The sequence below is a fragment of the Pongo pygmaeus genome, chromosome 11 (assembly GCF_028885625.2).
Source record: "Pongo pygmaeus isolate AG05252 chromosome 11, NHGRI_mPonPyg2-v2.0_pri, whole genome shotgun sequence".
In the NCBI taxonomy this organism is placed as follows: Eukaryota; Metazoa; Chordata; class Mammalia; order Primates; family Hominidae; genus Pongo; species Pongo pygmaeus.
Window position 1 is genome coordinate 67,969,732 of NC_072384.2, and position 27,874 is coordinate 67,997,605.

Genomic DNA, 27,874 nt, shown 5'->3' on the forward strand with positions numbered 1-27,874 from the left:
GAGTGGTGTCATGGAAACCTAAGAAAAGGGATGGTCTGATTATGAAGTTTCCAAGGATGGTGAAGACTTCAGGTGGGCCTCAAAGGACAAGTAGGATTTTTGGAAAATGGGAAAATTATAAGAAAGACATCACTTAGGTTTATGACCCATCAGGGATCAAGGTTTTTTGGATGAATCTGGAAAATAAAGATTTATGGAGAGGAGGATGGTTTTGTGTGGAAGCAAAGCTGGCACTAGAAATTCTGCATTTGAAAGCGATTAGTGCAAATACTTGCAGCTACAATGCCTCTTCCTCCAAGATGGTGCAAGGCCTTTCCCATTGCCCCAACTCAGGCATGCCTGACTCATTTCTCCACTCCATCTAACCTTATGTGGAGCTTTCTTCTCCCTGCTGCCTTAGATTAAGTGACAAACATTCCTCTCACTTCATTTTCTGTGTCTTAGAGCGATCAACTTTACTTAGGCTATATTTTAGACAAATTCATGTTTCTTACTAGCCAGTGGGTTTTCTTGCCCTCAGTTTTTTTATTCCTTTGATTTTTCAATTTCTCTGAAGGAAAACACAGCCAAAATAAATTATACTCTTCGGTTTCTGCTTTTTGTGGTTATTTCATTCACAAGCAGTAATTTGATACAATTACAGAATGTTAGCCCCTGGAAGGCTTCTAAGATCATTTAGTTTAACTCATTCATCTTACATTAAAAATGAGGCCCAGAGCAGAAGAAGGGACTTTCCAAAGCCTCATAATTCTTACCACTTAGGACACTCTTTTAAAAAACTTTTTAATTAACCTTTTTTATTGGAAAATATAACACAATTACATGCTCTAATAAAACAAAGGTAAGCATAATAATTACTGACCAGACTGAACATCACTAGAGCAAAAATAGAGTAATGCTAGGCCCTTTCCAAATTATTCCTAACTTCCTGAAGCAAACATGGGCTTGACTTTTTAAAATTGTGATAAAATATACATAACATCAACTTTACCATTTTAACCATTTTTAAGTGTACAATTCAGTAGCATTAAGTCTATTCACATGGTTATGCAGGCATCACCACCATTCACCTCCAGAGCTTTTTCATCATCCCAAACTAAAACTTTGCACCCATTAAACTCTAACTCTTCATATATTCTTGATTAAGAATTGCCCAGATTTTCTAGAGTTCTGGTCTTTCCAAAGATAAAAAAATTTTTTTAAAGCAACATAGTGATTTGTGCATGTATTAGTTGAAGGGAAAAAGGTGAGAATAGAAAGAAGCTACTTGATAATGCTTTATAATGGCAAAAACCGAAATTACTTTTGCACCAACCTAATAGTATTTAGAGGATTTTGAACATCTATGGCAGCCTTACAAGAGGATTAGGGCTGGAACTGATAACTGTTTTCATGTTAAAAGACAAAGAAAATAACCTAAATGCCTAGCATTTGGAAGTGCCAATAAAGTCCCTTTTCAGGAACTCTGTAGAATCAGAGTATGTGCTACAGAACACATTCTACCAGCCCCTAAGGCTTCCTCTCTGGGACCCAAAGTCAAGAGCCATAATCCCTCAATAACTGATTCCAAACAAACTACAGAATAATATGTTTTACAATTTAAAAACATGACTTGTAGCCCTAGCTTTTCAATCTTTTATTACTCTTAGTAACGGAATGTTCACAGCTCCCCCATCTGAGTAGTTTCTCATCACAGATAATAATTGCTATTTTTCTCTTGCCAGCTACATAAATAATGGAATCTTTTCTCCTATTTACAGAGTTCAGGAGCAGAGAAGGGCCCAGACATGTTAGGGAGAATTCCAGGAGGTACAAGTTGGGAGAGGAAGTAGGTAGAGGCTGGCAGTAAATACCATCCTTCTCTCACTCCCTTCCTCCACCAGAAAATGTGCTTTCAGGGGAAACCAAGTTATAGTTTATACCAAAGGAATACTCTGAACAGAGAGAATACCCAAGTGCATGATCATATTCGTATACTACTATTTGTCTTAGATATAATTGCATGTGTGCTCAAGTGAATACAAAGATTCAAAGTACCAGTGATGCTATTATCAAGACAACTCCATTCTGAGTTGCATTAATTAAACCAGGGCCACAAACATAACAAAAAAATTAAAAGTCAAAGCCAATTAAAAGCCACTCCTATCCTGCCTTAAGGGACTATGTCCTTGTGTTGTTCTACTCTGAAAAATACAGCCTTCTCCTTCTCAGGTATCTGAGGTTTCAGTAATCTCTAGGCTGAATTAGTTTGACTGCATCTGAATGCCTAAAAAAATAGAAATTAGCTATATTTTTAAAGGAGTCTCCATTCATCTGTTGACCTCCAGAAAACACTTGGAGTTAGCACCTTCTTTATTAGTAACATTACATTTGAAATTGTTTTGAAATAAAAAACATCTCTTCCGTTCTCCTCAGTTTCACCCTTAACGTCGTCCCCGAGACATATTCCTCCTATACTGCTCATGTTCTGTCAGACTCCAAGTCATATTGCCTTTACTTCTTTTTTTTTTGCTCTCAACTTTTATTTTAGGTTTAGGGGTTACATGTGCAGGTTTGTTACATGCAGATTGCGTGTCAATGAGATTTGGTGTATGAATAATTCTGTCACCCAAGTAGTGAGCATAGTAGCCGAGAGGCAGTTTTTCAATCCATGCCCTTCTCCTACTCTTCCACCACAAGTAGTCCCCAGTGTCTATTGTTCTCATCTTTGTGTCCATATGTATTCATTGTGCACCTTCTGTTTATAAGTGAGAACATGTAGTATTTGGTTTTTCCTTTATGTGTTAGTTTACTTAGGATAATGGCCTCCAGCTGCATCCACGTTGCTGCAAAGGACATGATTTTGTTTTTATAGTTGCATAGTATTCCATTGTATATGTGTATCACATATTCTTTATCCAGTCCACTGTTGATTGGAATCTAGGTTGATTCCATGTCTTTGCTATTGTGAATAGTGCTGCAATGAATATATGGGTGCATGTGTCTTTTTAGTAGAACAACTTATATTCCTTTGGGTATATACCAGTATTGGAATTGCTGGGTCAAATGGTAGTTCTAAGTTCTTTGAGGAATCTCCATACTGCTTTCCACAGTACCTGAACAAATTGACTTTCCCATGAACAGTGTGTAAATGTTCCTTTTCTCCACAAGCTTGCCGAAATCTGTTGTTTTCTGAGTTTTTAGTCATAGCCATCCTGACTCATCTGAGATGGTATCTCATTATGGTTTTGATTTCCATTTTTTCTAATGATTAGTGGTAATATTTTTTTCATATGTATTTAGCTCCATGTATGTCTTTTGAGAAGTGACTGTTCATGTCGTTTGCCCATTTTAAAATTGGATTATTTGCTTTTTGCTTGTTGAATTGTTTAAGTTCCTTGTAGATTCTGGATATTAGACCTTTGTCATATGCATAGTTTGTGGCTATTTTCTCCCATTCTGTACGTTGTCTGTTTACTCTGTTGAGAGTTTCTTTTGCTGTGCCAAAGTTATTTAGTTTAATTAGGCCCTCCTTGTCAATTTCTGTTTTTGTTACAATTGCTTTTGTTACAATCTTCATCATGAAATCTTTGCCAGGACCTATGTCCAGATGGTATTTCTTAAGTTTTCTTCTAGGGCTTTTATAGTTTAAAAGTTCTTACATTTGAATCTTTAATCCATCTTGAGTTAATTTTTATATATGATAAAAAGAAGGGGTCCAGCTTCAATCTTCTGCATATGACTAGCCAGTTATCCCAGCAGCATTTATTGAATAGGGAATCATTTCCCCAGTGCTTGTTATTGTCAACTTTGTCAAAGATCAGGTGGTTATAGGTGTGTGACTTTATTTCCAGGTTCTCTATTCTGTTCCATTGGTCTATGTGTCTGTTTTTGTACCAGTATACTGCTGTTTTGATTACTGTATAGTTCTAAGTCAGGTAGTATGATGCCTCTTGGCTTTTCTTTGCTTAGAATTGCTTTGGTGATTTAGGCTCTTTTTTGGTTTTACATGAATTTTAGAATAGTTTTTTCTAAATCTATAAAAAATGACATTGGTAGCTTGTTAGGAATAGCATTAAATCTGTAAATTTCTTTGAGCAGTATGTCCATTTTAACAATATTGATTTTTCCTATCCATCAGCATGGAATGATTCTCTATTTTGTGTCATCACTGATTTCTTTTGTATGTTATTTCATTCATTTCAGCCCTGATTTTGATCATTTCTTTTCTTCTGCTAGCTTTGGGGTTGTTTTTCTCTTGTTTTTCTAGTTCCTCTAGGTGTAATGTTACATTGTTAATTTTAGATCATTCTAAATTCTTGATGTAGGTGCTTAGTGCTATAAATTTTCCAATTAACATTGCTTTAGCCATGTCACAAAAATTCCACCATGTTGTATCTCCATTTTCATTAGTTTTAAAGAATTTTTTTATTTCTGCCTTAATTTGTTCCTTACCCAAAAGTCATTGAGAAGCAGGTTGTTTAACTTCCATGTAATTGTGTGGTTTTGAGAGATCTTCTTGGTATTGATTTCTATTTTTATTCAACTATGTTTCCAGAAAGTGGTTGGTATGAGTTCAGTTTTTTAAAATTTATTGAGATGTAGTTTATGGCTAAGCATGTGGTCAATCTTAGAGTATGTGCCATATGCAGATAAGAAAAATCTTTATTCTATTGTTGGATGGAGTGTTCTGTAGATGTTTATTATGTCCAGTTGGTCAAGTGTCAAGTTTAAGTGCAGGGTATCTTTGTTAGATTTTTGCCTCAATGATATAACACTATCAATGGGGTATTGAAGTCTCCCACTATTCTTGTGCAGTTATCTAAATCTCTTAGTAGATCTCTATGACCTTGTTTTATGAATCTGGGTGTTCCAATGTTAGATGCATATATATATTTAGGCTAGTTAAGCCTTCTTGTTGAACATTTTATAATTATGTAATGCTTTTTTTGGGTCCTTTTTTGACCATTGTTGGTTTAAAGTCTGTTTTATCTGATATAAGAATGGCAACTCCTGCTCCTTTTGGTTATCCATTTGCCTGATAGATCTTTCTCCATTGCTTTACTTTGAGCCTATGGGTGTTGTTACTTGAGAGATGGGTCTCCTGAAGACAGCAGACAGTTAGATCTTGCTTCCTTCTCCATCTTGCCACTCTATGCTTTTTAAGTAGGGCATGTAGCCCATTTACATTCAAGGCCAATATTTATATGTGAGGATTTGATCCTGTCATTGTGTTGTTAGCTGGTTGTTATGTAGACTTGATTGTATAATTGTTTTACAGTAACAGTGGGCTATGTTCTTAGGTGTGTTTTCACAGTAGCAGGTATCATTCTTTCGTTTCCATGTTTAACATTCCCTTTAGGACCTCTTCTAAGACAGGTCTAGTGATAATGAATTCCCATAGCATTTGCTTGTCTGAAAAGGATTTTACTTCTTCTCCTATAAAGGTTAGTTTGGTGGGATAAGCAATTCTTGATTGGGATTTCTTTTCTTTAAAAATGCTGAAAATAGGCCCCCAATCTCTTCTGGATTGTAAGGTTTCTGCTGAAAGCTTCACTGTTAGCCTGACAGAGTTCCCTTAAGTGACCTGCGTCTTCTCTCTAACTGCCTTTAAGACTTTTTTTTCTTTCATGTTAACCTTGGAGAATCTGATGACTATGTGTCTTGGGGATGGTCATCCTGTATAGTATCTCACAGGAGTTCTCTGAATTTCTTTAATTTTCATGTTGACTTCTCTAGCAAGATTGTTGAAAATTTTGTGGACTATATCCTCAAATATGTTTACCAAGTGGCTTGGTCTTCTTTTTCAGGAATGCCAATGAGTCATAGGTTTGGTCTCTGCATAATCCCATATTTCGTGGAGGTTTTGTTCATTTTTAAAAAGTATTTTTCTTTATTTTTGTCTGCCTAAGTTGCTTCAAAGGAGCAGTCTTTAAACTCTGAGATTCCTTTGTCTGCTTGGTATATTCTCTTGTTAATGCTTCCAGTTGTATTACAAAATTCCTATAGTGAAGTTTTCACATCCAGAAGTTCAGTTTGGTTCTTTCTTAAAATGGCTATATTGTCTTTCAACTCTTGGATCATTTACTGTTTTCCTTGGATTGGGTTTCAACCTTCTCTTGTATCTCATTAGGCTCCCTTGCCATCCAGATTCTGAATTCTATGTCTGACATTTTAATCTGCTTAAGAACCATTGCTGGGAAGCTACTGTGATCATTTGGAGGGAAAAGGAAACTCTGGCTTATAGAGTTTCTGGAGTTCTCACACTAGTTCTTTCTCCTCTGTGAGGGCTGATGTTCCTTTATCCTTTGAAGTTGTTATCCTTTGGATGGTGCCTTCTATTTTTGTGATCTTTATTGTCCTTGAGTGTTTGAATGTGGGGCAAGTCAGGTATAGTGAAAAGGCTTCATTTCCGGATGCCTTTAGAGACCCAAATCTCAGCTTTGCATTCCTGGTCTGTGTACTTTTTAACACAAGGGGGCTGGAATTGAGCCTATGGCTTTGTCTTTTGGCCCCTTGAGGTAAAGCACTAGCTGTGCTGGAGTCGGCCAAGGTACTCCCAGACTGCTGGCAACAGTGCTCTGTTGGGGACTGCAGTCAAATGCACTCCAGTGGGGCAGGGTGGGGGTCATGAGTGAACATGCTCTGGCAGGGGGTTGTCAGCAAAAGTGCTCTGGTAGGGCAGCAGGGGCTGCTGGCAACAGTGCTCAGCACGATGACTGAATCTATGCTGTGAGCTAGCACAGCCTGGCAGGCGCTCTAGGAGGGTCCAGCAGACAGAGGGGCAGGCAGATCAGACTCAGCCCATTCCCACAGGAAAGACAGCCCTGCTCTCTTCAGGTCTAGCACATGATAAAGACCAAGGCCACCTAGAGGAGTTTGGAGAACCTTGGGGGATGGGCATCTATGGCCATGTTCTGCTGCAGCTGTCCCTGCACCAAACCACCTGGGCTTTGTGTAGATTCAAGCTCAGTCTCTGCTTACTCTCCAGGCAGTGCCCCCTGCCAACTCAAATGTCCACTGGGGTCATGGGATTTCCTGTAGCTAGGATCCTAGAGGTCTGTGGTGTCAGTGGGGTGCTCCACATTTATTTCACTTCCCCCTTCTTTGGGAGCCGTTCAGGGTCAGGAACAAGTCCTGGTGCTCAGCAACCCCATGCAGAATTCCCAGCTTCCTCCAGCTTCAACCCTGGTGTCTGCATCATTTCTCTCTCCACTCTTAGTACATTGTCTCTGAAGATTTATTTGGAGTATGTCATTCGGCTCAATATTCTGATCTCTCTCAGTGGGAGAAATTCTTCCCGGCTGTCTAGAGGGCCACCTCGTCCCAAGTTTCACCTGTACTTCTTAAAAGACTCTTGCATTTTCTCTCCTTTTTGTTCCCACTGCCACACCCCTTTTACTCATTTGTCCCACTGTAATAACCTCCTGCTTCTTATCTCTTTATTTTTCAGTCCTTATCAGACTTCTTTATTATCAGTTTTCTTCCCTTGGGAAAACCAAACAATCTAAACCCATAATTGTGTTTTCTTTAAGCCTTTGCACTTGTAAAACTTGTTCTTAAGCCAGCCTTCTCTTAGCAATTCCAGATTCCATCATTATTATTATCATCATCATTATCATCACCACCCTTGTTAATTTTTCCTTATATGACTCAGTTTTTGGCCACTTAAACTAGCAAAGAATCAATTTGTAATATAGTTTTCAAACTTGATACTGATGAATTATGGCTCCAAACCCCCTTTCTGAGGAGGAATAAAAATATATAAGAAAAATCTGAAGTGCAATAGAGGTGATGAAAAGCACCTACATTGTGAGAATGAGATTTATTTTTTTGCAGGCACAATAATCAGCATGTGGCTAACTCAAGATCTGATGGAAAGAGATAGATCCAGTGATATTTGAAAAGAGGTCTCTTAGAATGAGACTCCCATGTTTTTTATTTTTTAACATGGGTTCCAATAACCTTCTCTTTTCAATTCATTGTTGTAGTCAGAGTCCTTAAATTGTAGTTTGCCTCCCTTTTTTCAAAATCTCAGACTTTGCCAAAAGTGTGAAGGGAAAAAGGCATCTATGATATGACAATATGATTCATCAAGAGTAACAACTAAGCCACCATCCTTCACACATTTGGCGATCAGACTTTGAGTACTCTGGGGCTAGGTCTTTATTTTCCTGCATGTTGTGAGTTTTTGACATGTATGTAATTTTTATTTCAAGAGGCAGAGAAATGCTGAATTTTATAGACAATTCATTAATTCTCAATGAATTTTCTTTTTCATTATAGAAAACGCTTAATTCTCAATGGTCTTAATTTTCAAATATATGTGATTATTTTCTCTATATAGCAGGCAGAGTAATGTTTGAAAAACAGAAATCTGTTACTGTCAAATCCTGTCAAATCCCCCTTGATTGAAGCCTCAAGACCTTGAACTATAGGAACCCAATGGCCTGGGCTTTCTTTAATACATGCTGCCTCTTCTCCTTACCCTAGCTACTGTGATACTCTTTTACTTCCCCCAAAGGGGCAGACCTCAGAGCTCTTGCACACACCATTCCTCTTGTATAACTCATGACTTAGCTAATATCTACTCAAACTCAGCTAAAATATTACTCCTTCAAAGTGGTCTTCCCTGACACGCTCTTTCCAAATCTAAATTAAAGCACTCTATCTATATTGTCTCATTCCAGCTTATACTCTTTCTTCAAATCCCTTAACAAAATTGGTAATTGTATAGTACACTGTATGATTCTTTGATCAATGTCTATCTCCTTGTATCAGATTTGATCAGAGAGGTAGAACCACCCTACTCTCTTGATGTATATCCAGAGATTATAGGGAATATAGAGATTAAACCTTATGCCACTGTGTGTGCTGGTGAAGAAATCTATGGAAGGCTGTTGCCTTGCCTCTGGTGGTGAGCCTGAGGTCTCCATGGGTCAGCAGAACTGGCAGTCAGGAGGAAATTTAGGCATGAAGTTGGGGAGACCAAGGGCAAGCAGGAACCCAGGAGGAGACTGAAACCCACGCCTATCTCTCACTATCAGCAACCTTGATGGGGAAAATCTGCAAAAGAATCAGGTGGCCTTCACCATGGAAATGCACATATATCTGCTCACCACCAGAGGCAAGGAGTGGGACTAAGAGAAGCTGAAGGAGGAGATCAGGCAGAAACTGGAGGGGATGCTGGCCAGCTGCCCCATTACCAACGAGGTGAGCCAGCAGCTCAGTGACAATGTGTATGAGCTGCAGCAGCCCCTGGTACCCAGTACTGACTTTCAGTGCTGTTGCTTCCCTTCCCTTTACCTTCCAAATCTCAGACTGATGTACCTTGTGATCATCACGAAACCAAAATTATACATGAAAGAAAGTTCTGAGAAATATGGTTTCATCTTAGCTAAGATAACACAGTACAAAACTATCCCTTTCCTTCTTAGTCTCTCAAGTCCATGACGGCAGGGAATATATTCTCTTTATGTACTTATATGCCCAGCACCTAGAATAGTTTTCAACACATTGTAAGTCCTCTATAAGTTGTGATTCGAAGGATGAATTTTTTAATAAACAAATTCTCTTTTTTTTTAAGAGACAGTCTCACTCTGTCCCGCAGGCTGGAGTGTAGTGTTGTGATCATGGCTTACTACAGCCTCAAACTCATGGGTTCAAGGGATCCTCCTGTCTCACCCTCCTGAATAGCTGCGTTTACAGGCATGAGCCACTGTGCTCAGTTCAAATTCTATTTTTGCCTATGAACAAAGTTAATTTATTCATTAAAAATTACCCTTTGAATGGAAACTTACTGAGCACTTGATTATAAATTCTAAATTGTAAAATTGACAAACTTTGAATATGATACTATATTATCAGTGCATTTTATAGATTTAACCACTGTTGGTAGCCTAATAATTGGTGCAAACAAATTTGCAAGTACCTTAAATTATTTTTGAATATAAATACAGTAAAGTAAAATTAATCAATTTTAAAATGTCACTATAGGCAAAATGTAACTGTTCCTTTTCTTCATTATGAGATATATATTTTTAAGAAATCAGGGGAGGGATAACATTGGGAGATATACCTAATGCTAGATGATGAGTTGGTGGGTGCAGTGCACCAGCATGGCACATGTATACATATGTAACTTACCTGCACATTGGGCACATGTACCATAAAACCTAAAGTATAATAATAATAATAATAATAATAATTACAATAAAAGAAAAAAAAAAAAAAAGAAATCAGAAAAATATGTCTTGACAGTTCCTTGGAACCTTTTTTTTAAAGATGTAATTGATGGCAAATAATGAGATTACCTTTAGTATCCTGTTAAACACTGGAACTCGCCTAAGCTTCAGCAACTGTGTTGAAAGGAACCTTTGGTGGGAAAGGAGAATCAGAAAAACAGGAAGTATTCACTCCTGTTCATAGAGTTTCTTGGCACTTCCAAAGAGCTGGGATGTGAAAAACTACCTTCCTATATTTGATTATGGAAATCCCCAGGGAACTGGAGTTCCCCACCCAGAACTGACCTTTAGCATGTCTTATCTTTGGTCTTGAAAATCTGGCATTTGGCAGCTCTCAGGTAACAAACTGTTGCTGCATTGTGCTTTGGTTTAGAGGACTTGTTTAAGCCAGTGACTATTCATTTTCTTTTGGATGAAAACTATAAGAAAATACTTTCTTGATGATACATTTATTTGAGTAACACTTGGTTTCTAATTTTAGAAAATGCCCCACTTTTTTATGATGTGCTAGGGCAGTGGATCAGGAGGAGAATCACGTGGAATTTATCCAGTCTTAAGGACTTCAAACATACATACCCTTTGGCATGTCAGTTCAAGCAGGTAAAGATATTTTGAGAAAAGCAATGGAGTAAGTAAGGGACGTTGGGTTGTTATAGGAGCATTAGGAAAGTTTTAAAGAGAGAAAGACCCTGGCACATTACCAGATTTCAAATTGCTATTTATTTATGTGTTCCACAAATACTTTTAAAGCTTTATATTATATATGAGGGGGTCTACAAATAGTTCATGGAAAATGAATATTATGAAAAAAATAATACATGGATTTTAATTTTTTTTTGCAACAAAATAAACTCATACTAACTTGCTATAGCATGGCTAAGGAGAATCTAGTTTTAGGCACTAAGAAGGTTAAGATATCACTTTTAAAAGAGCCCTTATCAGAGAAACATGAATTCCGCTAAACGTGAAGAACAAACATCAAGAACAAACATCAAATTTATGGTAAAGCTTGGGTGGAAGAATAATTAAATTATTGATGCTTTACAAAAAGCTTATGGGAACAATGTTCCAAATAAATCAGCAGATTACAAATGAATAATTTTAAGACGGGATGAGATGATGTTGAAGATAAAGTGCACAATGGCAGACCATCCACATCAATTTACAAAGAAAAGATCTTGTCCATAACCTAGGTGAAGAGAGCCAACAATTAAAAGCAGAAACAAAAGCCAACATTATAGACATCTCGACTTGTTCAGCTTACACAATTCTGACTGAAAAATTAAAGTTGAGCCAACTTTCCACTTGACGAATGCCAAAATCATTGCATCCAGATTAGCTGTAGATGAGAGTAGAGCTTTCAAAGGAAATTTTAAACAAGTGGGATCAAGATCTTGAAGCATTTATTTGAAGAATTGTAACAGGGGATGGAACACGGCTTTACCAGTATAATCCTGAAGAAAAAGCACAATCAGAGCAATGGCTACCAAGAGGTAGAAGTGGTTCAGTCAAAACAAAAGTGGACCAGTTAACATTAAAGGTCATGGCAAAAGTTTTTTGAATGTTCAAGGCATTTGCTTGTTGACTTTCTAAAGTGCCAATGAACAATAACATCTGCTAATTATGAGAGTGTTTTGAGAAAATTAGCCATACTTTAGCAGAAAAATGCCTGGAAAGTTTCACTGTAGAGTCCTTGCCCACTACAATAATGCTCCTGCTTACTCCTCTCATTAAGCAAACACAATTTTACCATAGCTTCAATGGGAAATCATTAGGCATCCACCTTATAGTCCTGATTTGGCTCCTTTGGACTTCATTTTATTATCAAATCTTAAAAAGGCACCCATTTTTCTTCAGTTAATAATGGATTAAACTTGACGAACTTATGTTGACAAATGAAGTTTATATTTTTTTATTTTAATTCAATTTATTTATTTAATTTACTTTTGAGATAAGATCTCACTCTGTCACCCAGGCTGGAGTGCAGTGGTGCAAACATGGCTCACTGTAACCTCAACCACTTGAATTCAAGTGATCCTCCTACCTTAGCCTCCTGAATAGCTGGGACCACCAGCGTGAACCACCACACTTGGCTAATTTTTTTTAAATTATACTTTAAGTTCTGGGATACATGTGCAAAACATGCAGATTTGTTACATAGGTATACACGTGCCATGGCGGTTTGCTGCACCCAACAACCTATCATCTATATTAGGTATTTCTCCTAATGCTATCCTTCCTCTACCCCCCACCCCCCAACAGGCCCCAGTGTGTGATGTTCCCCTCCCTGTGTCCATGTGTTCTCATTGTTCAACTCCCACTTATGAGTGAGAACATGCAGTGTTTGGTTTCCTGTTCCTGTGTTAGTTTGCTGAGAATGATGGTTTGCAGCTTCATCTGTAGCCCTGCAAAGGATATGAAATCATCCTTTTTTATGGCTGCATAGTATTCCATGGTGTATATGTGCCACGTTTTCTTTATACAGTCTATCACTGATGGGCATTTGGGTTGTTCCAAGTCTTTGCTATTGTAAATAGTGCTACAATAAACATATGTGTGCATGTGTCTTGATAGTAGAATGATTTATAATCCTCTGGCTATATACCCAGTAATGGGATTGCTGGGTCAAATGGTATTTCTGGTTCTAGATCCTTGAGGAATCACCATACTGTCTTCCACAATGGTTGAACTAATTTACACTCCCAACAACAGTGTAAAAGCGTTCCTATTTCTCCATATCCTCTCCAGCATCTGTTGTTGCCTGACTTTTTTTTTTTTTGGAGACAGAGTCTTGCTCTGTCACCCAGGCTGGAGTGCAGTGGCACAATCTTGGCTCACTGCAACTTCTGCCTCCCAGGTTCAAGTGATTCTCCTGCCTCAGCCTCTCAAGTAGCTGGGACTACAAGCGCATGCTGCCACGCCCAGATAATTTTTTGTAATTTAGTAGAGACAGGGTTTCACCGTGTTGCCCAGGCTGGTCTCGAGCTCATGACCTCAGGCAATCCACCCACCTCAGCCTCCCAATGTGCTAGGTTTACAGGCATGAGCCACCATGCCCGGCCTGTTTCCTGACATTTTAATGATCGCCATTCTAAGTGGTGTGAGATGGTATCTCATTGTGGTTTTGATTTTCAGTTCTCTAATGACCAGTGATGATGAGCTTTTTTTCATATGTTTGTTGGCCGCATAAATGTCTTCTTTTGAAAAGTGTCTGTTCATATACTTTGCCCACTTTCTGATAGGGTTGTTTTTTTCTTGTAAATTTAAGTTCCTTGTAGATTCTGAATATCAGCCCTTTGTCAGATGGATAGATTGCAAACATTTTCTCCCATTCTGTAGGTTGCCTGTTCACTATGATGATAGTGTCTTTTGCTGTGCAGAAGCTCTTTAGTTTAATTAGATCCCATTTGTTACTTTTAGCTTTTGTTGCCATTGTTTTTGGTGTTTTAGTCATGAAGTCTTTGGCCATGCCTATGTACTGAAGGTATTGCCTAGGTTTTCTTCTAGGGTATTTATGGTTTTAAGTTTTATGTTTAAGTCTTTAATCCATCTTCAGTTAATTTTTGTGTAAGGTATAAGGAAGGGGTCCAGTTTTAGTGTTCTGCATATGACTAGCTAGTTTTCCCCACACCATTTATTAAATAAAGAATCCTTTCCCCATTGCTTGTTTTTGTTAGGTTTGTCAAAGACCAGATGGTTGTAGATGTGTGGTGTTATTTCTGAGGCCTCTGTTCTGTTCCATTGGTCTATATATCTGTTTTGGTACCAGTACCATGCTGTTTTGGTTACTGTAGCCTTGTAGTATAGTTTGAAGTCAGGTAGCATGATGTCTCCAGCATTGTACTTTTTGCTTAGGATTATCTTGGCTATATGGGCTCTTTTTTGGTTCCATATGAAATTTAATGTAGTTTTTTTCTAATTCTGTGAAGAAAGTAAATGGTAGCTTGATGAGGATAGCATTGAATCTATAAATTACTTTGGGCAGTGTGTCCATTTTCACGATATTGATCCTTCCTATCCATGAGCATGGAATGTTTTTCCATTTGTTTGTGTCCTCTCTTATTTCCTTGAGCAGTGGTTTGTAGTTCTCCTTGAAGAGGTCCTTCACATCCCTTGTAAGTTGGATTCCTAGGTATTTTATTCTCTTTGTAGCAATTGTGAATGGGAGTTCACTCATGATTTGGCTTTCTGTCTATTATTGGTGTATAGGAATGCTTGTGATTTTTGCACATTGATTTTGTATCCTGAGACTTTGCTGAAGGTGCTTATGAGTTTAAGGAGATTTTGGGCTAAGACGATGGGGTTTGCTAAATATACAATCATGTCATCTGCAAACAGACAATTTGATTTCCTCTATTCCTATTTGAATACTCTTTATTTCTTTCTCTTGCCTGATTTCCCTAGCCAGAACTTCCAATACTATGTTGAATACGAGTGGTGAGAGAGGGCATCTTTGTCTTATGCTGGTTTTCAAAGGGAGTGCTTCCAGCTTTTGCCCATTCAGTATGATATTGGCTGTGGGTTTGTCATAAATAGCTCTTATTATTTTGAGATACGTTCCATCCATACCTAGTTTATTGAGAGTTCTTATCATGAAGGGGTGTTGAATTTTATTGAAGGCCTTTTCTGCATCTATTGAGATAATCATGTGGTTTTTGTCATTGATTCTGTTTATGTGATGGATTACGTTTATTGATTTGCGTATGTTAAACCAGCCTTGCACCCCAAGGATAAGGCTGACTTGATCGTGGTGGATAAGCTTTTTGATGTGCTGCTGGATTCGGTTTGCCAGTATTTTATTGAGGATTTTCGCATCAATGTTCATCAAGGATATTGGCTTGAAATTTTCTTTTGTTGTGTCTCTGCCAAGTATTGGTATCAAGATGATGCTGGCTTCATAAAGTGAGTTAGGGAGGATTCTGTGTTTGGAATAGTTTCAGAAGCAATGGTACCAGCTCCTCTTTGTACCTCTGGTGGAATTTGGCTGTGAATCTATCTGGTCCTGGGCTTTTTTTGGTTGGTAGGCTATTAATTTCTGCCTCAATTTCAGAACTTGTTATTGGTCTATTCAGGGATTTGACTTCTTCCTGGTTTAGTCTTGCGAGGGTGTATGTGTCCAGGAATTTATCCATTTCTTCCAGATTTTCTAGTTTTATTTTGCATAGAGGTGTTTGTAGTATTCTCTGATGGTAGTTTGTATTTCTGTGGGATCAGTGGTGATATCCCCTTTATCAGTTTTTATTGTGCCTATTTTATTCTTCTTTCTTTTCTTCTTTATTAGTCTGGCTTGCAGTCTATCTATTTTGTTAATCGTTTCAAAAAACCAGCTCCTGGATTCATTTATTTTTTGCAGGGTTTTTCATGTCTCTATCTCCTTCAGTTCTGCTCTGATCTTAGTTATTTCTTGTCTTCTGCTGGCTTTTAAATTTGTTTGCTCTTGCTTCTCTAGTTCTTTTAAATTATTTTTTAATAATTTTAAAATTATATTAAAAGTAATTATTTTAAAAATTATTTTAAATTACTTCCAAGTATGTGGTCAATTTTAGAATAAGTGCGATGTGGTGCTGAGAATATATATTCTGTTAATTTGGGGTGGAGAGTTCTGTAGATGTCTATTAGGCCCGCTTGGTCCAGAGCTAAGTTCATGTCCTGAATACCCTTGTTAATTTTCTGTCTCTTTGATGTGTCTAATATTGACAGTGGGGTGTTAAAGTCGCCCACTATTATCGTATGATAGGTCTCTAAGAACTTGCTTCATGAATCTGGGTGCTCCTGTATTGGGTGCATATATATTTAGGATAGTTGGCTCTTCTTGTTGAATTGATCCCTTTACCATTATGTAATGCCCTTCGTTGTCTTTTTTGACCTTTGTTGGTTTAAGGTCTGTTTTATCAGATACTGGGATTGTAACCCCTGCTTTTTTTTTTGCTTTCCATTTGCTTGGTAAATATTCCTCCATCCCTTTATTCTGAGCCTATGTATGTCTTTGCACAGAGATGCGTTTTCTGAATACAGCACACCAATGGGTCTTGACTCTTTATCCAAGTTGTCAGTCTCTCTTTTTTTTTTTTTTTTTTTTGAGACAGAGTCTTGCTCTGTCACCCAGGCTGGAGTGCAGTGGCGCAATCTCGGCTCACTGCAAGCTCCACCTCCCGGGTTCATGCCATTCTCCTGCCTCAGCCTCCCGAGTAGCTGGGACTACAGGCGCCTGCCACTACGCTCGGCTAATTTTTTGTATTGTTAGTAGAGACGGGGTTTCACTGTGTTAGCCAGGATGGTCTTGATCTCCTGACCTCGTGATCTGCCCACCTAGGCCTCCCAAAGTGCTGGGATTACAGGCGTGAGCCACCGCGCCCGGCCCAGTCTCTCTTTTAATTGGGGCATTTAGCCCATTTACATTTAAGGTTAATTTTATTATGTGTGAATTTGATCCTGTCATTATGATGCTAGCTGGTTATTTTGTCCATTATTCGATGCAGTTTCTTCATAGTGTCGATGGTCTTTACAATTTGGTATGTTTTTGCAGTGGCTGGTACCGGTTTTTCCTTTCCATGTTTAGTGCTTCCTTCAGGAGCTCTTGTAAGGCAAGCCTGGTGGTGACAAAATCTCTCAGCATTTGCTTGTCTGTAAAGGATTTTATTTCTCCTTCACTTTTGAAGCTTAGTTTGGCTGGATGTGAAATTCTGGGTTGGAAATTCTTTTCTTTAAGAATGTTGAATATTGGCCCCCACTCTCTTCTCGCTTGTAGGGTATCTGCAGAGAGATCCACTGTTAGTCTGATGGGCTTCCCTTTGTGGGTAACCCAACCTTTCTCTCTGGCTGCCCTTAACAGTTTTTCCTTCATTTCAACCTTGGTGAATCTGATGATTATGTGTCTTGGGGTTGCTCTTCTTGAGGAGTATCTTTGTGGTGTTCTCTGCATTTCCTGAATTTGAATGTTGGCCGTTCTTGCTAGGTTGGGGATGTTCTCCTGGATAATATCCTGAAGAGTGTTTTCCAACTTGGTTCCATTCTCCCTGTCACTTTCAGGTACACTAATCAAATGTAGGTTTGGTCTTTTCACATAGTACCATATTTCTTGGAGGCTTTGTCCATTCCTTTTCATTCTTTTTTCTCTAATCTTGTCTTCATGCTTTAGTTCATTAATTTGGTCTTCAAACTCTGATATCCTTTCTTCCACTTGGTCGATTTGGCTATTGATACTTATGTATGCTTCACGAAGTTCTCATGCTGTGTTTTTCAGCTCCATCAGGTCATTTATGTTCTTCTCTAAACTGGTTATTCTAGTTAGCAGTTCTTCTAACCTTTTTTCATCGTTCTTAGCTTGCTTGCTTTGGGTTAGAACATGCTCCTTTAGCTCAGAGGAGTTTGTTATTACCCACCTTCTGAAGCTTACTTCTGTTAATTTATCAAACTCATTCTCAGTTTTGTTTTGTTCCCTTGCTGGCAAGGAGTTGTGATTCTTTGGAGGAGAAAAGGCATTTTGGTTTTTGGAATTTTCTGCCTTTGGTCTTTGACATTAGTGACCTGCAGATGGGGTTTTTGTGTGGATGTCCTTTTTGTTGATGTTGATGCTATTCTTTTCTGTTTGTTAGTTTTCCTTCTGTCAGGCCCCTCTGCTGCAGGTCTGCTGGTGTTTGCTGGAGGTCCACTCCATAAACGTTTGCCTGGGTATCACCAGTGGAGGTTGCAGAGCAGCAAAGATTGCTGCTGGTTCCTTCCTCTGGAAGCTTTGTCCCAGAAGGGCACCTACCAGATGCCAGCCAGAGCTCTCCTGAATGAGCTGTCTGTTGACCCCTGCTGGGAGGTGTCTCCCAGTCAGGATACACGGGGGTCAGGGACCCACTTGAGGAGGCAGTCTGTCCCTTAGGAGAGCTTGAGCATTGTGCTGGGAGATCCACTGCTCTCTTCAGAGCTGGTAGGCAGGAACATTTAAGTCTGCTGAAGCTGTGCCCACAGCCACCCCTTCCCCCCAGGTGCTCTGTCCCAGGGAGATGGGGGTTTTATTTATAAGCCCCTGACTGGGGCTGCTGCCTTTCTTTCAGAGATGCCCTGCCCAGAGAGGAGGAATCTAGAGAGGAATCTAGAGGAGGAATCTAGAGAGAGGAGAAATCTAGAGCTTTGCTGAGCTGCTGTGGGCTGTGCCCAGTTCAAACTTCCCGGTGGCTTTGTTTACACTGTAGCGGGGGAAACCACCTTGTCAAGCCTCAGTAACGGCAGACGCCCCTTCCCCAACCAAGCTCAAGCATCCCAGGTTGACTTCAGACTGCTGTGCTGGCAGCGAGAATTTCAAGCCAGTGGATCTTAGTTGCTGGGCTTCATGGGGGTGGGATCTGTAGAACTAGAACACCTGGCTCCCTGGCTTCAGCCCCCTTTCCAGTGGAATGAATGGTTCTGTCTCACTGGTGCTTCAGGTGCCACTGGGGTTTGAAAAAAAACTCCTGCAGCTAGCTCAGTGTCTGCCTAAATGGCCACCCAGTTTTGTGGTTCAAACCCAGGGCTCTGGTGGTGTAGGCACCTAAGGGAATCTCCTGGTCTACGGGCTGTGAAGACTGTGGGAAAAGCGTAGTATCTGAGCTGGAATGCACTGTTCCTCACAGCACAGTCCCTCACAGCTTCCCTTGGCTAGGGGAGGGAGTTCCCCGACCCCTTGCACTTCCTGTGTGAGGTGATGCCCCACCCTGCTTCTACTCACCCTCCATGGGCTGCACCCACTGTCTAATCAGTCCCAGTGAGATGAGCTGGATACCTCAGTTGGAAATGGCAAAATCACCCGCCTTCTGTGTTGATATTGCTGGGAGCTGCAGATTGAAGCTGTTCCTATTTGGCCATTGCCCGGATCTACTTTTAATTCAATTCTCCTAGAAACTTCAATTTGAAATTTCCTCATACTGTGCACAGGTTAGGCACTAAGATTATAGCAGTGAATTAAACAGATGGAATCCCCTGTTGTTATGAAACTTAAAGCCTAGTTGATAACTCAGTCAATAAATAACTTTCCAGAAAAGTGTATAATTATAATACAGGGTGCTATGAGAAGGTTAAAAAGGGATCTAATTCAGGCTGGAGTTTGGAGAAGTTCTCCTTGAAGAAATGATATTTTATTTATTTTCTCAGATCCTTAATAAGTCAAAGTAGAAAATTAAAGGCAAATATTTAAATGGAACACACTTAGGCACTGCTTTTAATTCTGTAATAAACAAACAAATAAGACAGATGCAAACTTTCTAAATAAATCATAAGCAAATTGAATCTAACATGTGTTATTGATAAAGTAGTATATATTCCAGAAATAAAATAATGATCAGCAGCAGAAATCTATGTACTATCAATATTGTTCATGAAATTAGTCCATTTTTCAAATGATTATTTCAATGGCTACAGAAAAAAACATTCTATAAAGCACACTGTATTAGTCTGTTCTCACGCTCCTAATAAAGACATTCCAGAGACTGGTAATTTATAAAGCAAAAGAGGGTTAATGTACTCACAGTTCCACATGGCTAGGGAGGCCTTATAATCCTGGCAGAAAGCAAAGTAGGAGCAAAGGCACATCTTACATGGTAGCAGGCAAGAGAGCATGTGCAGGGGAACTGCCCTTTATAAAACCATCAGATCTCATGAGACTCATTTACTGTCATGAGAACAGCTCAGGAAAAACCTGTCTCTGTGATTAAATTACCTCTTGCTGGGTCCCTGCCACAGCACATGGGGATTATGGGAGCTACTTTTAAAGATGAGATTTGGGTGGAGACACAGCCAAAACATATCACTTCACCCCTGACCCCCCCAAATCTCATATGCTTACATTTCAAACCCAATCATGCCTTCACAACAGTACCCCAAAGTCTTAACTCATTTCAGCATTAACTGAAAAGTCCAAGTTCAAAGTCTCATCTAAGACAAGGCAAGTCCCTTCTACCTATGAGCCTGTAAAATCAAAAGCAAGTTAATTACTTCCTAGATACAATGGGGGGTTTAGGCACTGGGCAAATACACCTGCTCCAAATGGGATAAACTGGCCAAAGCAAAGGGGCCACAGGCCCCATGCAAGTCCAAAACCCAGTAGGGCAGTCATTAAACTTTAAAGTTCCAAAATGATCTCATCTCCTTTGACTCCATATCTCACATCCAGGTCACACTGATGCAAGAGGTGGGCTCCAATGGCCTTGGGCATCTCTGCCCCTGTGGCTTTGCCACAGACCCCTTCCCAGCTGCTTTCAGGGGCTGGTGTTGAGTGTATGCAGCTTTTCCAGGCATATGGTGCAAGCTGTTGGTGGATCTACCATTTTGGGGTCTGGAGGATGGTGGCCCTCTTCTCACAGCTCCACTAGGCAGTGCTCCAGTGGGGACTCTGTGTGGGGGCTCTGACTCCACATTTCCCTTCTACACTGCCCTAGCAGAGGTTCTCCATGAGAGCTCCACTCCTGCAGCACACCTCTGCCTGGACATTCAGGCATTTCCATACATTTTCTGAAATCAAGGCAGAGATTCCCAAACCTCAATTCTTGAATTCTGTATACTTGCAGGCTCAACACCATGTGGAAGCTACCAAGACCTGGGGCTTACATCCTCTGAACCCATGGCCCGAGCTGTACCTTGGCCCTTTTTAGCCAGAGCTGGAGTGGCTGAGATTCAGGGCACCAAGTACCAAGGCTGCACACAGCAGGGGGGGCCCTGGACCTGGCCCAAGGAACCATTTTTCCCTCCTAAACTTCTGGGCCTGTGATGAGAGGGGCTGCTATAAAGATCTTTGACATGTGCTGGAGATGTTTTCCCCATTGTCTTGGCGATTAGCATTTGGCTCCTCGCTACTTATGCAAATTTCTGCCGCAGGCTTGAATTTCTCCCCAGAAAATGGGTTTTTCTTTTCTACTGCATCATCAGCCTGCAAATTTTTCAACCTTTTATGCTCTGCTTCCTCTTGAATGCTTTGCTGCTTAGAAATTTCTTCTGCCAGGTACCCGAAATCATCTCTCTCAAGTTCAAAGTTCCACAGATCTCTAGGGCAGGGGCAAAATGCCGCCAGTCTCTTTCTATAGCAAGAGTGACCTTTATTCCAATTCCCAACAAGTTCCTCATCTCCATCTGAGACCACCTTAGCCTGGACTTTATTGTTTGTATCACTATCAGTACTTTGGTCAAAGCCATTCAACAAGCCTCTAGGAAGATCCAAACTTTCCCACATCTTCCTGTCTTCTGAGCCCTCCAAGTACCTAAGAAGTTATAAACTTTCCCACATTTTCCTATCTTCTTCTGAGCCCTCCAAATTGTTCCAACCTCTGCCTGTAACCCAGTTCCAAAGTCACTTCCACATTTTCAGGTATCTTTACAGCAGTACCCAACTCTACTGGTACCAATTTACCGTATTAGTCTGTTCTCGCATTGCTAATAAATACATACCAGAGTCTAGGTAATTTATAAGGAAACAGGTTTAATGGACTCACCATTTCATGTGGCTGGGGAGGCCTCATAATCGTGGCAGAAGGTAAAGGTGGAGCAAAGGCATGTCTTCCATGGCTGCAGGCAAAAGAGCATGTTCCCTGTATAAAACCATCAGATCTTGTGAGACTTAATTCACTATCACAAGAACAGCTGGGGAAAAACCTGTCCCCATGATTTAATTACTTCCCACCAGGTCCCTCCCATGACATGTAGGGATTATGGAAGCTACAATTTAAGATAAGATTTGGGTGGACATAGCCAAACCATATCACACACTTACTCATGAAAAGAAATTTTTCTAACAGATTAGGAAAATAAGAAAATCCCTTAACCTAATAAGAGAAGAATATTTTTAAAAAATCCTTCAGCAAAGAGATTTAATGATAAAACTTTCAAAGTATTTCCATTAGAGTCAGGAGACCATAACTTTTCAATACTGTCCTAGGAGTCCTAGTCAATGTAGAAAATAAGCAGTAAAAAATATTAGAGAATGTATCAGTTAGACTAAGCATTATTCAATTTATTGTGGTTTGGAAATTTAAAAGTTAACCACATTGTTCATTTCTGAAAGAGACAAAGTTGTCATTATGTGCAAATGATATGATAATCTTATCAAGATTCAGGACAAGAAGTGTAAAAACTATTTTAATGAATAAGATAATTCAGCAAAATTTTCTCATTGAGGCCAGATGCGGTGACTCATGCCTATAATCCTAGCACTTTGGGAAGCCAAAGTGGGAGAATCACTTGAGCCCAGGACTTCAAGACCAACCTGGGCAACACAGTAAGACCCCATCTCTAAAAAACAAAAAACACCAAAAAAAAGAATTTTTAATTAGCCAGTCATGTTGCTGAGTACCGGAGGTCCCAGCTAATTGGGAGGCTGAAGTGAGAGGATCCTTTAAGCCCAGGAGGTTGAGGCTGCTGTGAGCCATAATTTTGCCACTGTACTCCAGCCTGGGTGAGAGAGCAAGACCCTGTCTCAAAACTTAAAACATAAAAAATAAATTTTAAATAAATCGATAGTATTTTTATACCAATTTCTTTACGCCAAATCATTCCCAAGAGCAGCACAAAGTATAAAATGCCAAGAAATTAATTTTTCAAAAGTTGGATTTTTATAGGAAAATTATAAACTTTTTTAAAGGACATATTAAGACTTGAATAAATAAAAATGAAAGGACATATTATTATTAAAAAATCTTCTCAATTTAATCAATAAATTCAATAAGCTCCAATAAAAATTACAAAATAATTTTTCAGAAATTTTGACAAGCTAATTCCAGAATTCATAAAGAAGAGTCAAAGTACATGAATAGTCAAGGCAATTTTTGAATAAGAAATGTAACAGTTACATATTTCTTAAATAAAACAAAAACCATCAATCAAAAGGAAAAATTTATGATAAGTTGGACGATGTTAAAATTAAAACATCCACATAGTTAAAGACACTATGAAAAAAGTTGAAAGAAAAGCAAACGACTGGGAAAAGTATTTTTAGCACAATAATTATTAGCAAAGGATTAATATTCATGTCATGTATATAGAAGTCCTACAGATTAATTTTAAAAGGACAATAGAAACTGGAGCAGAAACTGGTATGACGCTTTGGAAAATGACATGGTAGCATGTAGTAAACTTGAAAATATACATATCCTGTAATCCTTTAATTCTATGTCTCAGTACACTCTCTATAAAAACACAGATATTACAAAAACGAGAAACATCAAGGATATTCATGGAAGCACTGTTAACAGTAAATAAATGGAAAAACCTTAAGCCCATCAATGAGGGAATGAAGGGATAAAATGTATTATATTCATGCAATTTAATACTCAGTGGTAGTTTAAAAGATCTTTAACTTTATAAATATTAATATGAATAGACACCAAAAGCAATGCTGAAGAAGAAAGGCAAGATAGAGATTGATACATTAAAGATGATGCTGTTTATGTATATTAACCATATATAAAAGAAAATAAGACCGGGCGCGGTGGCTCACACCTGTAATCCCAGCACTTTGAGGCCAAGGCAGTTGGATCACTTCAGGTCAGGAGTTCGAGACCAGCCTGGCCAACATGGCAAAACCCTGTCTCTACTAAAAATACAAAAATTAGCCAGGCATGGTGGCAGGCACCTGTAATCCCAGCTACTTGAGGGGCTGAGGCAGGAGAATTGCTTGAACCTGAGAGGCGGATGTTGTAGTGAGCCGAGATCGTGCCACTGCACTCCAGCCTGGCTACAGAGCAAGACTCCATCTCAAAAAGAAAAAAAAAGAAAAAAAAGAAAGAAAAAAAAGAAAATATTACATGTATTTTTATCTTTTACATATGCATAGCATTAAAATGCAGACATAGCATGTATGTGTACATAAGTATAGGTACACATATCTATATTTAGATATATGTAAAACTACATGGATATTAATGTAATTCTCTTCCAGAATAGACTGGAAGAAAACAGACAACACTTCAAACACACAAGAAGAGAAGGGTGTGGCAAGTGGGGAGGGAGTAATCCTGGGGATAGGGTTTAAGAACACTGATCTATATATGTAGTGTGTTATTTCTTAAATAAATAAAAGATTAAGAGCCAATGACACAACATATTGATTGATTGATTGATTGATTGATAGAGACAGAGTCTCGCTTTATTACCCAGGCTGGAGTACAGTGGTGCAATCATAGCTCACTGCAGTCTTATACTCCTGCATTCAAGCAATCCTCCCACCTCAGCCTCCCAAAGTGCTGGGATTAGAGGCTTGAGGTACCATGCCAGGTCCCAAGACAAAATATTTAAAATGTGTAATTCAAAATAGCCAAATAAGACGTCTGCTGTATTACTCTTTGTAACTTTTTCCCTTTGAATTTCTCACAGTTAAGCAAAGTTTTAAAAAGGTACTTATAAATTGCTTTCATACAATGTAAATATGCAGATCAAATGCCCAGTGTCTTTAGAATTTTCTTTTCTAAAAAGTCTCTGATTAGAATAATCAGATCACTTTTCTGAACAGGACTGGTTAGGTATGGAAAGAAAAGCAGAAGAGAGGGTCTGAAAGCCAAGTTCATTGTGGGGAATTCTTTGAGTTCTTTTAGAAAGACTTGATTCTGGTTGTCGTGGGGGTGGAAAGGTGGGTAGGAAAGAGGATAGAGAAAAGTTACCCCTAGAGACTCCTTCCTGCAACTCCTCAGACTCTTCCAGCTAACAGAGTATGGGCATGATGTGTTAGTGAGCCGAGAGTAAATAACAAATGAAGCAGAGGTGCCAGTTCCCTTGAGGCTTAAGTAAGACGTCAGTGGTAAGAAAATACTACATTCTTTTTGTGTAAGAGGCTAAAAAGGTGAAAATCTCTGATAAGGCATAATAACAGTAGAAGAGGGAAAGACTAAAGTTCATCTCTTTATGTTATCTTCTGTTATGCCAGTCCATGCTAACTTCATATTCTGAGTAGCAATAGTGCCCATCATGTATTGTCATATTATTATAGAGCCACTCCGAAAACAAGAGAAATTTGGGCCGCCTCTTTTTTTTTTTTTCTGAGGCCCTAGCGTATTAAAAAATGATGAAGTAGCAAAATAGACCTACGATGATTATATATTGTTTACAATTAACAATAGGCTTTTGATACAAATTATAATAGTAAGTATGCTAGTCATCAGCTACAAATCATGAAAGATATGAAATCATAGTACACATATGAAAGACGAAAATGTAAATTTCTATGATGAACATGTTTGTCTTTTAATCCTGTCATTATCTTTGTGGTTGTATGTAATGCCGCAATGAAAGATCAGGCTAAAAATCTATGAGTCCCTTTGTGAATAAGAAGTCAGGGCCAAACAGTCTTCCTTTGCCATCTCCCCTGCCCTCCTTGTTTTAAGTTCTGCTCATGGGGGTTTCCAACCAGACTGTAGCCCAGTTTAAAGGAATGACTGTGTCTTATGAGTTGTGGGGCAAGAGGTTGAGGGGAACAAGAGTGTGACTTTGGCTGGATCTGTAGTGGAATGGCACATACCACAAGTCAACAGGATGGAAGAGGCAAGTTCAGACAGGATGACATAAAGCAGGGACGGGTAGGAAGATGCCATAAGTTCGGGCAGGTGAGATGCTCAGAGCAGACCCTCGTACCTGGTCTATCCACCCTGGACTGAGCCTGGCAGCCCACAGACCTGGCAGTCGTAGTCTCCAAGACAACAGGCCACATGACCCCACTGATAAGACAGGAGACAGTAAACAACAGGTCACAAGCCCCTGCTGCTAAGAGGATAACAATAAAGAAAGCAGGCTGGGGGCAGTGGCTCATGCCTGTAATCCCAGCACTTAGGGAGGCTGAGGCAGGCAGATCACGAGGTCGGGAGTTTAAGACCAGCCTGACTAACATGGTGAAACCTCATCTCTATTAAAAATACAAAAATTAGCTGGGCATGGTGGTACACACCTGTAGTCCCAGCTATTTGGGAGGTTGAGGCAGGAGAATCACTTGAACCTGGGAGGTAGACGTTGCAGTGAGTCAAGATCTCACCACTGCACTCTAGCCTGGGCGACAGAGCAAGACTCTGTCTCAAAAATAAATAAATAAATAAATAAATAAATAAATAAATAAACCATCTAGAACCAAGGTGGAATGAAGGTGACCTTCACTATTCATTATCCATGAATTATAATTCACTAGCATGCTAAAAAACACTCCCATCAGTGCCATGACAGTGTACAATTGCCATGGCAACACTCAGAAGTTACCCTGAATGGTCTAAACCGGGGAGAAAACCCCAGTTCTGGGAGTTCCCTGCCCCTTTTACAAAAATACTCATGCATAATCAATCCCTTATTCAGCACATAATCAAGAAATAACCACAAATATAACCAGTGAGCAGCCCACAGTGCTATTCTGCCTGTGGGGTAGCACTACTTTGCTTATGGAGTAGTCTTCCCTTTGTTCCTTTATTTCATTCAACTTCCTCTTGCTTTTTTTCTGTCAGATTGCTTTTGACTTCTTTCTTGTGTGAAGCCAAGCACACAAGGTCCCCCAGACTGAACCCTACTTTTGGATGTGCAGAAGGGATGGGTTGGCTGAACTTTTCAACTCCCTTCTCTATTCAATTCATGATCTCATCGCCATGTTTCATTCTCATATTTCACTTCTTCAAGTGCTTTTCTATTAAGTATTAAAAATCATTATGTTAACATATACTTTGAGAAAAAGTGTCATTTGGGGGGAATATGTTCAGAGAGAGTGGTGGCTTCCCCCATGACCCTTCCACACCTGGAAACACACACCCTGCCATCAAACTGAGCTTCTGACGTAAAGTCTGGGGAAGGCAGCTGACAGGGATCTGTCTCTATATAAATTGATAGAGGAGGACCTAGAATGTGGAAGACTGAAGGAATTAGGAGTTCTGGACAAGTAGAGACAAAATCCTAAGCCACAGAATTCTGTGAACAATGGAATGAGGGTCTAGGCATCGGCACCAGCAGGACAGGGTGCAGCTTGACACTTAGCAGAGTTTCCCTGCATCCCTATAGCTCAGTCCAGAGGTGGTCCAGATGTGATGCAGGTGGAGCAATCATATAATTCCCATAATGTCCACATGTCTTATGAACTCAACCCAATCAGAAAATACTCCACCTGCCCCATTGTAGGTTCTCTATAAACAAAAAAAAAGTGTTATTAAAAGTATTACAAAACTCTAAAAGGTCAGAGCCTACAGTCTCTGTGCATAAGTAAAACCATTAGATAATCTGGGTGAGAGATCTTTATGGCCATTTGTCATTTGATGATATTTTCTTCACCTGTAAACCCAGAACGATACACTGTTACTAAGAGAGGACGAAACAGAAAGGCCTGAAACATTCCATTCCCAAGAGATAATTTATCTAAGTTATAACAAAGAGAAAGAAAATCAAAGCATAAAGTGTTCTCCAGTTTTGGTCTTTTGCACAGTCAAGAGAAGCATTACATACTTACTACTTTGTTATTAAAAATAGAGACTATTCTCCTCCCAATGTCCCAAATGAGAAGAGGAAAGTTGCAACTGGATGCCATCAATAGGTTGAGAGACCAGTCACATCAAGGAAGAGAAGAGGGACCAATTTATGTTTGCAACATTTAACTTTGATGAGCCTCTTTTTGTCAGCCTCTTCTATCTTGGGGAGGTGGGAGAGGGGAGGAAAATGGCAGAGAAAGAAGCGAAGTGGGGGAAGGCCGT

General features: G+C 39.4%; 1 long non-coding RNA gene across 4 annotated transcripts in view; it reads right to left on the minus strand.

Moving 5' to 3' along the window:
• Window positions 1-27,874, minus strand: part of LOC129031280 (uncharacterized) — a 115,731-nt gene that overhangs the window by 53,099 nt on the left and 34,758 nt on the right. For 3 of the 4 annotated variants that reach the window (XR_008500997.2, XR_010122928.1, XR_008500998.2), the window contains exon 3: window positions 21,671-21,743. This is a non-coding gene — a long non-coding RNA (uncharacterized LOC129031280). Of the gene's footprint in view, window positions 1-21,670; window positions 21,767-27,874 lie in introns of all 4 variants that reach the window. The other variant, XR_008500996.2, reaches the window with a different exon arrangement.